This window comes from Amblyomma maculatum, chromosome 2 (genome assembly GCF_055883805.1).
Source record: "Amblyomma maculatum isolate TAMU_Amacu chromosome 2, ASM5588380v1, whole genome shotgun sequence".
NCBI lineage: Eukaryota > Metazoa > Arthropoda > Arachnida > Ixodida > Ixodidae > Amblyomma > Amblyomma maculatum.
The window spans coordinates 12,830,387-12,846,634 of NC_139345.1; the positions used below are offsets into that span (position 1 = coordinate 12,830,387).

Genomic DNA, 16,248 nt, shown 5'->3' on the forward strand with positions numbered 1-16,248 from the left:
TCAGCTGTGAGCTTCAGGCAAAACCTGCAAACCCATGCGTGCGTGCTAAATGTGCGCTCATTTTTTTACATAGCTACGGGTGGCGAAGAGAGATAGCGGTCGAGGAATAGTCGCATGAACGCGATGTCGTTTACTACATGCTTGTGGAACCCCGATTACCTGCGCTGCCTCTCTTTTCCACTGCAGCCGCAAGATAGAGATCTTTGGGTGCAGTCGATATCTGTTAAACATGCTCCAAAACACTGCTGGCGGTGCGATACGCGAGGATCGAGTGGCTCCTGCAGGCTCCAAGACGGAGCGATATCGTTGGTCTGCGTGTGCGCGTATACCGTTCACGTGTGATGCAGTCTACAGATTGTTGTGATTAATTAAAATGCCCTCTGAGCTCGTGCGCGGCATACGGCGCCGGAGTCAACTGGAAGCTCGATTTCGAAGTCGTGAGTGCACAAATTGCGGGCACGCGTGGCGCTGCATGGAGAAAGCGATCGTCGGGGAAATATTTTCTCCATTACATTTCTTGAGCTATGGAGCGGTACAAATGCATGCTAACGCTTGTGAGTCAGTGGTCGCAAGCTGGAATGTCCCCGCGACACATCTGTAAAACTGCCACTTGGTGTTTTTTTTTGTGCAACGAGAGGTTTTTAGTGCAACTTCCTTTATCGTAGGCCGAGGTTAAAACGCAAAAAAGTAGGCACCAGATCGGTCATCAAGGGGTGTACATGTGTATTAGTGCATCCAGAAGAATTGAAGAGAAAGTGAATGGCTCAGCCAAACGTTTTTCAGCAAGTACAGATGCAACATAAAAATTGTATGGGCAAAAATATGGAAATTAAAGCAAAATGGTGTTAAGAGGCTGCGATTTCTTCGCCAAATGACAATGCAACTTTAATACAAAGGCATCTAATTCACTCGTCTATATTGTTAAAAAGCTCCGTTAAAGTGGCTGAAATCTGTAATCAAAATAATTTATTCATGATAAAGCGCACATTGACAGACAGAGCAATGTTAACGCTTATATTCAGCGAATATTCTTTTATAATTTGCCCAGCGTTAACGTTGATATGCGTCACTATACTGTAGCTCGATCATTGTTATACTGCGGTGGTGTTCACCTTGTGCTTTGTAACAAAATATATATCTATTTCAGCGTTCACTAACGCTTGTCGCCAAGTCCTTGCCACTAAACATATACATCGCAAGGAACAAAGCCCCAGAAACAAAAGGAGAGAGTGAAGGCGGCAGCACGGGGGGTGGGGGGGGGGGGGGGGGGGTGCAGGCAACTAATATTTATTGAAACGTACTTGCCCTATATCAATCAGACGCGCGTAATATGCAAACTATTTCTAAAGTAGATGGAAACAAGAAAATATAGCTTCAAACGTAACGATGTCAGTTACCACATGAATTACATGAAAACTACGCAAAGAAGACACAAACAATTACGTCTTTGCTCAGTTCTCATGCATCCACGTGGCGACTGTTATAGTTGAGTTTGTAGTTGCTTTACATTCTCACGCCCTCCTAATCTAATCTAATCTCCTACATTTGTTGTTAACAAGCTCAATCGCTTCTTTTGTGCCATCTCGAACTGATCAGTTTTTTTGTTGTTGTTTTTGTTTTTAATTTTATGGGGTTTAATGTCCCAAAGCTATTCAGGCTATGATCCACGCAAGCAGCGCAACAGCACTGCGAGCAACACCGGCTCAGTATCGGGGAAAAAATGGCACAAACGTCGTACCTTTATTGGATTCGACCCAAGCGCTACCCGAGCCAATATTTAGCCACACTAAGAACTTACATAGGACTTATATTTAGTCATTTCAAAAGCCGGTATACCTGCGATGGTGTTTTGCTAGTCTCAAACCGATAATTGTATATATTCCTATTGACTGGCTCTTCTATATTGGCAACCCAATCGTATCCACCGACTATCGTAATATTTGCCATCAGATTCTGTTCAACATGCTTGTAGGTATTGCCATGCACCCAAATCCATTGTCACAGCATTATTTGTAAGCTGAGCCTGCCTATACTGGCATGCATATAATATATTAGTATTGAAATTTTATATTGGTTCCACGCTTGCCAGTCCGTTCCTTGGAGGTATTTATTCTTGTTGAGAACTGTTTGTAGAACCCTTTAGAAAAACGCCATGAAGACAAGTTAAACCAGAAATAGATATTTTGAATGACATATATTTATTAAACAATAAATGAGAGTGCGTATGGCCCCTGAGGTTTCAGCGAGATCCGGTGCGAAAGTTATAACCGGTGTCAGGCTCACTGGAATGCACGCGGTGGCAATATAGGGGAAGCAGCATGGTGAGTGTGAGGTTTCCAAAAGGCGGCGCCGGTATTGTTGCAGAGCAGCGCAAAGGGTCAAAAGGTAGAAAGGTCCAGATTCCGATTTCCGCCTCTCCCGCGGTAAATAGCTCCAGGCAGCCCTCTCATGATGAACCCGTGTATTTCAGCGAAATCAATGGCTTCCTTGTTATAGATATGGCATCTGCACAAACGAAGAGAAAATCAAAACAGGTATAGTTTTTACGAAGCTCTAGACGCGTATAGTTATTCAGCGTCAGACTCCATCAAAGAGACCTCAGTATATCAGTATACCTAATGCAATCATGCAGGACGGGGAATTGCTTATACGTTTTATTTCGCAGCGAAGCTTTTAAACATAGAGTGTGCTGTTATCTTCGTTTCTGCGCTATAAGCCATCACTGCATGAGAACGATGATCGAGATATGGGAAGCTTGTATATAGTTCGCTATCAAAGGAAAGCTCTTTTCATGCAAAAATTACTGGCGCCACGCACGAAAATCGTGCGCGTGCGACAACCTGAGTCAACATGTAGCACTTTGATTCCTGCTTTATTTCCGTTAATGCAAAACGACTCGGCGGAAAGCCATGTCGAACCTCTGGCAACAACAACAATTGTTGGGAAGAAAATGCAACACGCGTTGACGTAATTTGTTCCATGCGCACGGCAACGTTCACGTTCCAGCGACGCACGTCCTTCCGACAGCAGCGTATACCGCCCTTAAAAGTGTATTACTGCCTAAACGAATAAACATGCACATTTGCACTGCTACATGTAGCCCATCAGTCTGCACATAATGTCTAGTGGGTAGAAAAGCAGACATCGTGGTTTACGATAATTAAACATGTAAACAGGTCCTAGGATGAATAATTATTGCGTAGTTTCATGAAAAAGCTGTACACTGAGATAGCTTGGCTGCTAAAAGACATTGTACGACTATTACGGTTTAAAGAAGAGGAAAGGCGATAATGAAAAGTGTAGTAAGCGCTGGCTAAATAAACAAACAGAACTGGAGTATAGCGGTACACAGATACACATACACACACACAAACAAAAAACACCCCGCCGGGGTGGCGCAGTGGTTACGGCGTTCGACTACTGTTCCCAAGGATGCGGGATCGAATCCCGGCCTCGGCGGCCGCTTTTCGATGGAGGCGAAAAGCAAGGCGCCCGTGTGCTGTCGAGAGACGCTCCACTACGGCGTCTCTCATAGCCTGAGTCGCTTTGGGACGTTAAACACCACGTACCAACCAACCAGATACACACAACAGTGGTTTATATAAAGCATCACCTGCTACCGCTCCACATGTGCGCAGCTTCCAAGTGTTTGAAAAGGCTCGTTCCCCTTTCTTTCAATGCTGGCTCTCCTTCATCACGACAGCTTTGTTGATGATGGTCGTCAAGATATTGCGCTGCACTCGCCGCAGGGATGGCGACGCAATTGTGAAAGGTGCCGACTCTGAAAACAGAATTTAAGATCGAAGTATGAATGGGTATTGCTAGCAAAAATAAATGGAAATTTTTATGCAGAAACACATCATTGTAAATAATATTTCCGGTCATAAAAAATGAAGTTATGGCTAACACAGTTTGATATGCATATCAAACGTTTATTTGTCTAGAGTGTGAATGAGTAACACATTATCGCGTATGTGTACGTTCCGAGTCTGACAAGAATAGCAAAAGCATTATTATTTTTTTTTTTTTGCTAAGTATAGCAGCCTGAAAACAAAGTCACACAGAACAGCCCTGGAGCTGGAAAATTGTTGCCACACTAAAGGTTATTCCAGAAAATAATAGTGTTCACTCTGTAATATCTGTTGATTTTTTGGAGCTAACTGCATATCACAAGAAAGCAAATTTATATAACAAGTAACAATAACACTCTGTGCAGCATATGGAGCCCCAATTTTGGTAAAATACTCCTGACCAAAAAAGGCAGCTAGCTGAGGCTGAGTGAAAAAAAAAAAAAAAAAAAAATCCTGGTCGCCCATCATTAGCGATGACCTTATCGATAATGTGGTAAAATAAAAAAGAAAATATGTACTAACTACAGCATGTTAACTTATGATCGCCAGCTTTTATATGCAGCGTGGAGCACGAAAATTCAGAGCATCAAATATATACAAGTGGCTCTTCCTGGGTAAAATTTCGGCGATTTCAGCTTAGGCCATAGGAGGATGTATGCATACATGCAAAATAGTTGGGATATGCACGGGATCTTCAAAAGAACTTGGTCCTGGCGGATCAGGCAAGGAGTTAGATGAAAAGCATGCAGGAGTGCATAAATATAAATGAGAATTTTATCTGATGGGGGGGGGGGGGGGGGAAGGAAAGCTAACATTAGTTGGAGAATACCCAGGGATAAATTATTTTTTGCAATCCGCAGCCTTCAAAACTTTTGAGTATAAATGTGCATACAAGCAGTCACCTTTAAATTAGAAGCAAGTAACAAACTCACTCATTTGGCGCCTATAGTGCTGATAAGCGCATTTACAGAATGTTGAAATTTGGTTAGGTTCAAAGCGGAAAGGCTTGGGTCGAAAAGGCACATCTCTGTTTCGCCATCCATTTGTTCAGTGGCCGCGGTGTGTACAAGTGTTGGCGCGGGTCATAGAGGGACGCTGAGCTTGCGAATAAGAAAATACATTTAAGAAAATGATTGGAGACCTTGCGAAGTTGTGTTGTTATTACCGCAGAGTGCAATCAGTTAGCATTGGTGGTTGTATACATTATTGTGTCATTGCTGGAACTTAGAAAAATTCTCGCTCAGTTATAAGTTCCCGCAATTTGAGTGGCATTAACATAAAATAATGTACAATAAACACGGTTTATTGTACTTTTTCTCTTCATTCTATACATACACCTATCTAATATTTCCAATAAAATTCACTTAAATATTTCTCTTCAATGGGCAAGTCGTTATTCGCACACTTGACTGAAGCAGTGAGCAATAAAACAAAGAATAGGTGCCTATGAATACAAACGCTATTTTATATTTTTGATAAGGTGTCCGGTTCAAGTTATGGATATAGCAAGCAATATTTACAATCTCTATTTCTTATAAGATAAAGTAAAAAAGAAAAGCGCTCGACTACGCACAGCTAAATGTGCCCAGAGGAAGCCAGGACATCGCTTCCTTTTATGAGGCGTAGCTGACGTAGTTTTCATCAGAGTTACTTCACTTGTGAGCACTGGCCCCGCTAAATCACGTCAACGCACTTCTCTTTCGATACAAATAGAAGTACGTAGATATTGATAGTGTTACCTGACTTGTCGTTACTAATTTTTTCTTGCGTGTAATGATGCTTGTCTTAATCTATGGCACGTGACTTGAGGCAGTTGCCTTTATTAGTGCCACTTTCCCATTGCCATCTTTCCTTGTGTTGCAGACTATGCCCATTGTGTTGTTTAACTTCCTTTGTGTAGGTAGTCCATCACCATTCATGTAAAGTGCGTCGTCAAATGTAGGCTGCCGTGATGGTTGTCGGCATGTCAAAATAGACAACTCAGTCAGTAGAATGGTTTGGTGTCGCTCATAACTATATTTTGCAGATTTTAGGAATAAAAGGTAAACTGCGCGAATGAAACGGAACATGAGAGGAAGGAACAAAAACGAAAACACGGGCGTTCCATTCGCGCAGTTTACCTTTTATCTGCACTGAACCTATACTAGCCCAATTCTAGACTACTCCAGTTTGTATACCTGTTCTAGAGCGCGTGTATCGCCAGATATCTGCAGTTCTAAATATTCAGCTTTGGTCGGCTTCCACTTTTACGCTGTGTTTCACGACAATTCATGTGCCAGCGATATAAAAAAAAATATTTCGCTTTTGGATATCGAAGTGCAAGAAACGTCCAGCGCGAAAGCTACAGCCGCCTCAAGTATATTTTTCATAAACTTTCTCTGCCTTGCGTGCATACTCACATAGATATAATGGTAACGTTCGGGGCGTATCTAGAAAATAAAGCACACATGTTGACAATGAATAGAATATAGCCTAGGAATGCGGGTGCCTCTAGTTTTGTAATAAATCATGCATGGTAGCTAAAGTTCCTTGAATGTTCATCAGCCGATATCACATAAAGCGGGCGAGAATTGTATACCAATTCATGACTGGGCAGACACTTCGAAAAAGTCTGCGATTCCAATACCCGATACTCTGAAATTTTGTATTTCTAATACCGATACAATACTAACCGAGACTAATTATAACCTAAATCTAAACCTAAACCGGCTTTCGATACAAATACTCGATAATCTATCGTCCATACTTCAAGACATCACTGATCTACCGAATTTAACGAAAGTAGTATTATGATTCGCGAAGCTTACATGACTGAAATCCCAGATAAATAAGGTGATAATGAAATTTGGGACGCTGCGAAATTTTATCGTACTTTCTGCAACATTTAGCGCAGTTCTTCTGGAAAAGCTTATATAGATCCTGCAGCACGGATTTATTGAGGCTCCGCTGCCTGCATGCTCGCCTTGGTAAATCTTCACAGTCAATTCAAGCAATGGGACAATGAAGCGATAGCTTTCACAAGCAGCCTAGCGATTTTTTTTTTAATGGTTCTTCATACGAACCGACCTAGGAGCACTTCATTGTCTACATAGAAATAGATCTGAAACATTCTTTTTGTAGGTTTTCATTTCATACTTTACTTACGGTGGCTCCTGCATTTTCTCCGTGCTAAAAGCTGCAATCTGCTTCCGCTTGGTTAACTGAGCAGCCATTTTGTCCTTAGTGCAATTACAGATTTTTATTCTCAAAAGCTAGAAGGAAAACAACAAAACTAAATCTGCTGAACGTTTTTATTAGTTCAGAAACAGCCACGCGATGTGAGCGTGCTAAAAGCGAGGCAAATGAGAAAAGCCGCTTTACATAAGCAGACGAGCCCGCCGCAGCGTCGTGTTTGATGAAGGTGCGTTTTATCAGTGTGTGTGTGTGTGTGTGTGTGTGTGTGTGTGTGTGTGTGTGTGTGTGTGTGTGTGTGTGTGTGTGTGTGTGTGTGTGTGTGTGTGTGTGTGTGTGTGTGTGTGTGTGTGTGTGTGTGTGTGTGTGTGTGTGTGTGTGTGTGTGTGTGTGTGTGTGTGTGTGTGTGTGTGTGTGTGTGTGTGTGTGTGTGTGTGTGTGTGTGTGTGTGTGTGTGTGTGTGTGTGTGTGTGTGTGTGTGTGTGTGTGTGTGTGTGTGTGTGTGTGTGTGTGTGTGTGTGTGTGTGTGTGTGTGTGTGTGTGTGTGTGTGTGTGTGTGTGTGTGTGTGTGTGTGTGTGTGTGTGTGTGTGTGTGTGTGTGTGTGTGTGTGTGTGTGTGTGTGTGTGTGTGTGTGTGTGTGTGTGTGTGTGTGTGTGTGTGTGTGTGTGTGTGTGTGTGTGTGTGTGTGTGTGTGTGTGTGTGTGTGTGTGTGTGTGTGTGTGTGTGTGTGTGTGTGTGTGTGTGTGTGTGTGTGTGTGTGTGTGTGTGTGTGTGTGTGTGTGTGTGTGTGTGTGTGTGTGTGTGTGTGTGTGTGTGTGTGTGTGTGTGTGTGTGTGTGTGTGTGTGTGTGTGTGTGTGTGTGTGTGTGTGTGTGTGTGTGTGTGTGTGTGTGTGTGTGTGTGTGTGTGTGTGTGTGTGTGTGTGTGTGTGTGTGTGTGTGTGTTCGAGTGTGTGTGTGTGTGTGTGTGTGTGTGTGTGTGTGAGAGAGAGAGAGAGAGAGAGAGAGAGAGAGAGAACGCTTGTACCGGCAAAAGTAAACTACCTTAGCAAGCTTGATATTCCTGTCGGTGGCTAATATCGTATCCCTGTTAGAAACTGCGTGACAGAGCAAAGATGACATCATGGAACAAGGATGTAATAGATATTCCAGACACGTACGCTGCGCCACTAAAAAAAAATGATAGCCCACAGTGCCCGATGAGGACTTGGCATCGGCTGAAGCAAAAATGGTGCGGTACTTGTATACAGATCAGTAGAGATGCCATTCATCGCAATACAGTGCAAGTAAAGAAAATGCAAATTTTGAACAAAAGTCCACCTACACTAGAAGAAAATATTATAAATAATTAGCGACTCCAAGTCGAGCTTTAACTTGGCAAGAGCATTCAGTTACGCTGGATGGCAGCTCGCACTGCCGTCCAGATCACCTACTGTCTTAATTTATACTTTGCTAACCCCCTTCATTACAACAATGAAAATAAACCGAAACAGCATTCAGGATGAAATATTCGGACCCCGCAGCGGTGGTGCAGTGGTTAAGATGCCCAGCTAATGTGCCGGAATACCCGGGTTCGAACTCGACCGTCGGCGCCTGCGTTTCAATGGAGGCGAAACGGAGTGGCGTCCGTGTGCTGTGCGATGTCTGTGCACGTCAAGGAACCTCAGGTAGTCGAAATTTCCGGAGACCTCTACTGTGGCGTCTCTCATATAGCCCGAGTCGGTTCGGGACGTTAAACCCTACAAATCAAACCCAAATATTCAGGGTTCATAAAATAGAAAGGCTCGCTTTTATTCGTGCGGCTTTCGATCCTGCGTGGTGTAATTGTACACCCTCTCGCTCCAGTTCTGCCGCACATCTGGTAAGTTTACACCATTTGTTAAGTCCCAGTCGGCTAAATCCAATCCTCATATGACTGCCAAAGATGTTGCAGGGCACGCCGGAGCCCGCATGTTAACAACGAAAGCCAGCTTGATATGCTTGACACGCGAGTCTCTTCTTGACTATGTCCAGCTGCACGCGAAAAACAGCACATAGTGGCTGGATGTTTCGATAAGGACGATCAGATGACGATCCGCGCACCTGTGAAGTTGCGAATAGCGAGGATATTAAAGCGCGGGGAACCAGTTGGCCGCTTTCGCGGGACGCTTATCGTTGAAATGCGCTGCCGAACAAGAATATAAAGCAGCTCGACTCAGACATTACGTGAAGGGTTTGCGATATCCTCAGCCGCACCTGCGCCGCGGTGTTGTGCATGCATGAACCAGGAAGCGGCGTTTACAGTCACAGGAGTTCACTTACCACGATTTCGCACGGCCTTTGTGATTTTTAACAATATCGCACGAGCGTCGATTGCCCAGCGCTGCTGGTATACGAACGAGAGAAGCATTGCGAGGGCAAGCTTGGCAAGTCCAACATTCCTGCTCTTGGAGTAGTAGTAAGTGTGGTTCTTTATTATAATAGAATAAAATAAAAATAATAAAGGATGGAAAACATTCTTGCTGCCCCGGTATCTGCTATCGACATAAGCTGAAGCACCTGAGCTGGGGCGGCGAAAATAAAGGGATAGCAAGGAAACAGGTAGGAGAAATCAGAGGTGAGCGACAGGGAGAAAGGACAGTGTAGGTTAAAAGGTAAATGAGTATAATACAATAATGTACATTCCACAAAGTATGAGTTTGTTTGAAGTCCGCCCGCGATTGACTTAGCACGCTAGAGCACTCGGCACTGCGGGCGAGCCTCCACCAATGTGCATTACGTAAATAAATAAAAATAAGCACGCCAGCCGCACGCATGCTGTGTCTCTGTCACTAAGAAGAGGTGAAACGCGCGCACGGCGCATTGCACTTGACGGCCGTAGTTGGGCGTCCGGTCGTTATCGTCCGAGATAGCATGCGCGGAGCGTTCGGTAACGACGCGCACTACCTGGCGAGGTGAAACAGACGGGCCTCCACACCCGTCTGCTCGAAAAACGCGCACAGGCTCACATGGGGAGGCTGTTCTGATTAATGCGAAGCAACCCCTGCCGGTCATCGGCTGTGATATACTTCGGAGTCCCAAGAAATCGAGCCAAATTATTTTTAATCTACTGCATGTATAGGGCGGGTGATACCAAAAAAATATAGCGTGCACAGACAGCCTAAGCATGCCCAAGTAATCACTTGCAATAATAACTTACAATAATTATGTACAGTAATTAATTACAATAATTAATACAATAATTACTGTAATAATTACTTACAAAGCAACTAATGCTAGCGGGCCACTGGTGTCGGCTCAATAATTTAGTTATATAAGGGAGTGATTATTAGTTGTCCACACAAGCACAGTCATATATAGCTACAAAGCTATACGGCTGTCAGAGAAGCTGCGTATTTGAAGAAAAAATCATCCTGATGTTGGGTTCAAACCCGGCCTCACCGCCTACTCTATTCGTTTTTTATTCGTAAAGAAAAACTCGTCCTGGTCCGGGGAACAAATTTTTCTTTACCATACCAGGACCAGGACAAGGACCAGGACGAATTTTTCTTTTACTATGCCGTTTCTGAGAAAGATGGATAGCTTTCATTTGTAGCCGTATGGTTGCGATTGGGTGGATGTCAATGAATAACTACTCCCTTATTACGAATCTACTCCAGCTTGGTGGATTCCCCTAAACACTTGAGCAAACTGAAGGGCAACGCGTTTTCGCACTTAATTGGTGAGAACGGTTCCTTTCCTTCGCTGAGTACCTCCCAGCGTTCTTTTCTCCTCCTTATTTTAGTTTGGCTGCCATGCTGACTGAAGCCAGAATATCAATTCCCGCAAAAAAAAAAAAAAAAAAAGGAAAAAAGAAGAGGGCGAATAATAGGTGGAGGACTCACACGACCTTTTGCTAAATATCTGGCAGCGCGCACAATGCCGAAAGTATTAAAAAGTAGGTAAAAAAAAGTAAACCTTTGTGGCGATTGCAGGGCACATCTCATTCAGGAAAAAGAGGCAGCGATGGAAGGAAGAAGGCAGTCAGCACAGAACTGACGGGAAGGCAGAATAAAATATGCCACTGGGTCATTTGGATGAGAATTCGTCACCCGCAAGACTACGACACAGAGGAGTAAGAAAGAAAAAAAAAAAAAACAGAGAATGTGTATGGATCCTACCCATTTTTCTTCCTTCAGCCGCATCTGCTTCATTTTTATTTTTTTCGACCGCAGTCTGCTTTTCGAGTACACATACGTGAACTTCGACGCTGCATGGCTAAATATACCGGTGTATAACAACTTACCGCTCGGCATCGCGCAGTGCCCACGACGCTCACTCACTATATTTTCGTAAGGGGGGTGGGGGGGGGGGGGGGGGGGGGGATGAATGACGGCCTCGCCATTGTTCGGCGTGGGAGTGCGGCTGGGGAACCGAGAGGTCCCCCTGCAGAGCTGCTGTCCCTCAGATCCTCTCCGCGCGCGCCGGCGGCTTCCGTGCGCTCTTTTCAAAGGACTCTCGGGACGGGCTGCGCATACATTACAGCCGCATGAACGCTATGGACGCGTTTATAGACACACTGCAGTTGTATCACCGCATCTACAGGCTGTACCACGATTGTTCACGAGGCGCAAAGCGTTCGCGTCTGCGCTAATCCTGTGTTTGCGGCTGTTGCTCCGGACGCGAAAAGTGTATACGTGTATCGCGTGCGTGGTGGGTCATATAGCTTCTGTAAGGCCTCCGCGTGTACATATGCAGTGTAACGCAACGTGTACTGCCTCCTGTCTCTGTATAAATGTGTACGCGGGTGTATGTCGGTCAGGAGTCACGCACCGCATGAGTTGCGCCAACGCCAACGCTATTTCCGGCCTCTAGCTGTTAAGTAGGAGCGAGTGGCATTGAGGCAGTCGGAGGGCATATAAGGAACGGAAATGCCAGGCGTGCATACATATGTACGGGACCCAGCAAAACTCAGTGACTAATCATGCCTGAGAGAAATCCCTTGCGCCGTAAACAGAGCAAATATACTGAAAGCCATGTGCCTTTTCTTTTTTTTTTTTTTTTCCTCGCCTTATTAGGATGGGATGTCGTTTCTGATGAAGGACGAATCGCAACATAAAAACGTAACGACTGTTTATTCGATTAACAGTGGTAGCGGACAGGCATACTATAACAACGCACTCGTCTCCGAAGCGGAATGAAAAAGCCTGGCAGCCTGTTTTTGTAGCCGCTGTCGGTGACGCATGCCTCGGGTTACGCAGCGGTGGCGCTGTGTTTTATCCATAAGGCAGTCCAGCGTGTGGCCGTGTTACGCTGGGACGGGTGATAACAAAGCGCAGGTTGCGCGGAAATATACGCAGTGTGCGTCCCCACAAGGAGCAAAAGGAGGATAGTGGCCTCGGAAGGCCACCGCTTCTGAAAGCGAACGAAAAAGTTTGAAAATTAAGCTTATATTCGCTGTCAATGTCCAACTGGGTGCGTTTTTTTTTACAGTTTTCGAAATCAGTCTTTGCTATATATAATTATGGGTTGAAAAAAAAAAAAACGATAAGAACTGATAGAAATAACCAATAATAAGCAGTTAAAATGGTGTCGCTCACGTGCATGTATGAGGCGACTGCTGAGAACAGTTCTTCAGCGCTCGTCATCGCCAAGTCCATCAATATATATTCTTTACCTCATTGGTGCACCCCGCCTATGGGCGCTGGGCGGCCAGCCTTCTTTCTTCTAGTCGGCTATCTTTAGTACTTGTTGTATGCAGGTTCTCGAGTTTCCTAACGTAAGCCGCACTTCACACGCACTGTAACGTCTCGCGAAAACAATTTCCTTCTGGCACTGTTGTTGCGCGCTCCACAAACGGCGCGCCATAAGGTTACCGCGCAACTTCCGCCGCTTCCTCTCACCACGGGGCGTCGTCTACTTCCGTCGTGAAGGCGCTTCCGCCGCTGTCGTCTCTCAGCACGAGAACGGAGAAGCAGAAGGAATAGAAAGGGAAGAGCACCTGAAAAAAGCGGCTCCGCGTTATAGCCAGCTTTAAAAACCGCGCAAACTTACTTTCTTCAAAAGCTCCCAGAGGCGTCCTACCGAGAACCGCATAGCTCACGCCCGACGCTCGTTCAGCTTTCCGTTCAGCGCGTCTCGCTCGTATCGAACAACTCTGGCATCCCGCGGTTCTGTAAAGGCCTCCTCCACTGTGGCGCGGAACCGATCCATCGCGCATGGCCATCAGCCTCGGAAAGTGGCAATGTCACTGGCTTTGGGCACCGTTTCCTCTGTTCATTTTACGGGTCTCCGGCGCGTGCTTTTGAGTGATTTCGTTTGAGAGAAGTATATAAAAACTTAGCCCATGGCTACTCCTTCAGCTTGCATATACGCCGTCTGAGTGCGCTGTAGTGTGCGCAAAGAGCGAGCATGTTGCGCACACACACACAACGTGGTGTGCAACAAAGTCTGCACAGCAGGAAAAAAGATTTCAGCCCTTACATTTCGGACCAGTCTCTAGATGGTGTGCTACTCCAGAGTTTATTTCCCTTGCCGAAAACGACTTCTAGTTTGTATTATTACACTTGCTCGTGTGCAACTGGGAATGTGGGATTTCGCGCCCTTCCGAGAAAAGAATGTGTTGCCAGGCACCAAATTGTGCTTGCGCGGTTATGTAATACGAAAAAAAAAAAATCACAGCGGCACCAAATTGCATCATGCGTTGTCAGCACCATAGCAAAAGGAACTGATGCCCTTGCATCGAGTTCTGGACCCCTTCACGTCTGCCTACCAACCAATATGGATCGTCTAGCTGGTGTTTATATACGCGTCTCCCCGAAGGGGACTAGGGGTGAAGATACACAAGCACTAAAGATATACCAAAATATATCATTTTCACTTCCGGTCTGATGATGGTCAGTTTCGTTCCTGGGAATTACGTGACCGCGACGCCGCAGCTTTCCTCCGATGGGGGTTTCTAATGCTACGCCAATAAAAAGATGCTCCTACAACTGAGCACCCATGATCATGTTTCATTTGCGTTTAAGAAAAAAAAAAAAAGATATATATTTTTTTATTTATTCATATGACGATCGTCAGAAACAGCCAATTGTGCACGCCCGCACTACTGGTCATCTATCGCTATACCTGTGATGCCGACTTTCTTGTGCGGGGACTCAGCGGCGCAAGAAGGTCCAATGTTTACTTTTTTAGATATCATCTTCGTAGGGACGTACACACACGTTACGTGTCAGCTGCAGGCACGTTGTTCACCGGGAACGTTCGTTATTTCCTGATCCGAAGTGCATGCATATGTCTGAGATGAAGCTTAGCCAAGATTTGAACCGCAAACAACAGTCCACGCACTCGGTCGCGTATCGCAAAACACATCTTGCCTGCAGCGCGCAGTTGAGAGCGGACCTGTGCACAGTTTTTCGAGCAAACTTGTGAACTTCGATTTCTGTGTATTAATGTTCGCTTATAGGATGCGGTGCATGGTCAGGAAGGTAGCTACTGGTATTGACATTCAATAACTTAAAGTTGGGGAGAGCGTCGCAGTACAAACGTAGCTTATAGCTTAATCGCCCTCCGTGGTTAGGTATATATACCCTTCTTCAGGTGATTGCACCGTGACTCTGCGCGTTCTTTGTCAAAATCAATGAGGCTGCGCGGCTTACTTCTTAGCCCACTCAAGTTCAAAATCCCTTGTAGGGGAAAGAGATCTATCATCCATATCTGTTCAGATCATTTTAGCTTCTTGAGGAAAGGCTCCATTGTACGGCTGAGGAGCATGCCAGGAAGCATGGCTATACTTTTGGCAAAGTCTACATAAGTGCCTAAAAATGATCACACAAACATGCTTGCTGTAAGCAATCAGGTACCAGGCAGAAAGTCCTGTCGGACAACAACAATGCGTACGTACGTACTTGCAAGAAACAAGACTGCAAGCTTTTTATAACATTTTTATAACTGCACTGCCTCCATGCTAAAGGCTATGTACTTAAGGTAGTTTTGTAGCGCTTGTCCTAAAGACCAGTGTATATGCCCGTGGTGTGAGCTTAACTCACTAAATCATGTAAAAGCGTGACCTCGCTTACCCTCGCTGCCTTCCTTCGAGTTACGTCCTCCCGAAACGGCGCCAACAAAGAGAGTCGAATGAAAAGCGGGATGTTCTATACGCCCGCCTGCATGTCTATATGCGAACGCGCACCGAACGCGGCGATGACGACGGTGACGAGCTCCGTACACGCACAAACCCTCCATCCAGCCAGTTCGCGTCACGCACCGGGTGTCCCCACTTCTTAGTTAACAGAAACTCCGCAGCGGGACGCCACTCACCGCTGTGAGAACGCCCGTTGATAGAGTGAGCGGCCGATGCATCACTCGCCCGAGGCGTCGCCGCGATCTTAAAGACACATTTCGCGGGCTTCCATTGTGCCGCTCTATAGCTTCGCCGTGTGTATATACCGACTTCTTCTGTCTGCGGCCAATTGTTTGCTGAGCCCCAACGCGGCCCTCCTCCCCTGATTTTCGCCTCCACCTTTTTTATTATTTCGTTATTCATGCCGGTACGTCGCGCACTATGAGCGTACTACGCGTTCGTAGCCGGGTTCCGCGTGAGTGAATGCGCGAACTCGACCGCACGTAATCTCCGGGCGATTAGACGCGAACGTCGCCCAACAGGAATGACTCCTCTCCGCCTTCCCTCTCGCCTCTCGGGAGCGTCAGTTGAGGAAGGACGCAGTGCTCTCCTGCTTGCAGAGCTCACCGTGCCACTGCGGCTTTCTTTGCGGCGTGGTGTGTATCAGAGCCGTGGTGTGTATTAATCAATGGGGACCGTGAAAAATGGCGCCTTTGAAAGCGGTGGCGATTGAGAGAGCAGACAGGGCTTCCGCTTTTATCGTCCGCGTTATGTATAACGACGTGTGCTGGGCGTGTTTACGTAAACGACGCAGCCGCACGCATTTCTGAGTCCTTTGTGAAACCTGAACCTCGGATCGGCTTTTCTTAGAAAAAGAGGGGGGGGGGGGGGGGGGCTATATATGCAAGCCACTTATGCGTGTTGAGCCGAAGCGTCGTCGACGAGGAAGTTCATTGTCACGAACAACGCCGACCGCGCGTATAGAGGCTTACTTGGATTGGGGCGTTGCAGGTGGTCTTGTCTTCAGCGCTGTTATGCCCCTCCGGCCTCCTCTGGCAAAGGAAGCCAAGCTTAGGACTGCGATTTATAAAACACTCGTCGCTGTCTCCGGAATTGACCCTGTTACATGAGATGTGGGCGCTTTCAT

General features: G+C 45.8%; 1 long non-coding RNA gene across 1 annotated transcript; it reads right to left on the bottom strand.

Annotated features, from left to right (window-relative positions):
• Window positions 1–2,196: 2,196 nt before the first annotated feature.
• On the bottom strand, window positions 2,197–12,737 carry LOC146197957 (uncharacterized). Its single transcript, XR_014704705.1, has 3 exons — window positions 12,657–12,737; window positions 3,614–3,781; window positions 2,197–2,505 (listed from the first exon to the last, which is right to left on the bottom strand). It is a non-coding gene; the product is annotated as an uncharacterized LOC146197957 (long non-coding RNA).
• Window positions 12,738–16,248: the final 3,511 nt, after the last annotated feature.